The sequence below is a fragment of the Arachis ipaensis genome, chromosome B10 (genome assembly GCF_059453495.1).
Source record: "Arachis ipaensis isolate K30076 ecotype BB chromosome B10, ASM5945349v1, whole genome shotgun sequence".
Classification (NCBI taxonomy): Eukaryota; Viridiplantae; Streptophyta; class Magnoliopsida; order Fabales; family Fabaceae; genus Arachis; species Arachis ipaensis.
Window position 1 is genome coordinate 13,838,806 of NC_142435.1, and position 1,845 is coordinate 13,840,650.

Consider the following 1,845-nt stretch of genomic DNA (forward strand, 5'->3'; position numbering starts at 1 on the left):
ATAAAAAAAATTCTAAAAAAATTAGCCACAAAAGGGTATAAAAAGAATTGAAGAAAAAGGTTAAAAAGAATCTAAAAATCCACTTTTAAGCTCTATGAAAAATATATGATGCACCACTAGAGTATTTCGGTCATTATATGAAAAAATAGTGTTAAAATTATAATTAACAAGAGTTATTCCTAAACTTATGATCATAAGAGTCTTAGGAATAAAATTATAATTAAATAAGAGAGTAGGGTTGAAATTATAAATATACTAAAGTTTCGGATCTAAATAAGGACTTTATTAAAATCTAGGTAAAATAATGTAAATATAATAAGCTAATAAGATAAAAGCAAGTATCTTGGGGTAAAATGGTTATTTATGTCAAAGAATGTAAAATTGGAATTAACTAAAATTTTAGGGGTATGATAGTAATTTTTTAAAAAAATAAGACTTAAAATAATTAATTAATCTACTTATGGGTAAAGTGGTATTTTCATAGAATAGGAAGACAAAAAAGTAAGGGTTAAGTATTTTTTTCATCCCTAAGGTTTTGGGTCAAAATCAAAATCATCTCCGACATTTTTTTTCTTATTAAAATTATCTTCAACGTTACAAAACATTATAAAATCATCATTTTGTATATAAAGGATATTTTTCAGACGATTTTGCCTTTAAACAAAAAAAGACCCTCCCCTCATCACTAACCTCCCACCCTTGAACCTCACCATCATCCTCCTTACCACCACATTCTTCTTCTACTAATTCTTCTTCTTCTTCTTCTTCTTCTTCTTTTTTCTCTTCTCCTCTCCCTTATCACCACCACCGTCCCACCCACTACCCTCATCCATCTTCACCATTAATCACACATTACCATCTGCTCATCTCCATCACCAATATCACCACCATTACTACACACAATTTTTTTTATTAACACCATCACTATTACCCCACCCACTATCCTCAATCCTTTTCACTTAATTTTTTTCACCCAACACAGAGTCACAATCAAATTCTAATTAAACAAAAAAAAGTAAAAAAAAAGAAGCAGCGCTTCCAATTCGTCATTCAATTCAACCATGAAAATTTCTTCGACAACTACTGCATCTTTGGGAAGAATGAAGACCGGATCGGCTTCGTCGTCGACGTCTCCCTCCTCCACCGCGTCATTCGCAGCGCCGCCACCATATGTTGCAGCTCCTCTTCCGACAACAGCAATAACTACCTATGGTTCAAGCTCTTGAAGAAGCTTCTACTAATGAAGTCTATTTATTTTGTGATTCTTTAATTTGTGTGTGTAATTCAATCTTTAATTTTGTGATAATGGTGATGGTAATGGTGATGGTGATGGTAATGAGAAGAAGATGAGTGAGATTAGTGAGGGAGAGTAGGAGTCTGGGACAAAACAAAAGAAAGAGGTTCGGTGATGATGATGAAGGAGTTAGGGGGTTAGTGATGAGGGAGAGTAGGAGTCTGGGAGAAGAGGTTCAGGAGAGTTGGGGGTTAATGGTAAGGGGGAGGGATTTTTTTTTGTTTAAGGACAAACTTATCCAAAAAATATCGTTTATGGACAAAAAGATGATTTTATAACGTTTTGTAACGTTGAGAATGATTTTAATAAAAAAAAAAGTCGGAAACAATTTTGATTTTGACTCAAGACCTTAGGGACAAAAAAGTACTTAACTCAAAAGGTAAACTAATCACATTAGGGGTAAAATTGTCGTATAAAAGTATAAGAATCATCTAAAGTGAAATTTAAAGGGAAAATGGCAAAAAAGATAATTGTGAAGAAAGAGGACATAAGAGCTTCTTTAAAAATGAGTAAAGGTCAAATGGTAAATTACTAAAAGATTAAGCTTTAGA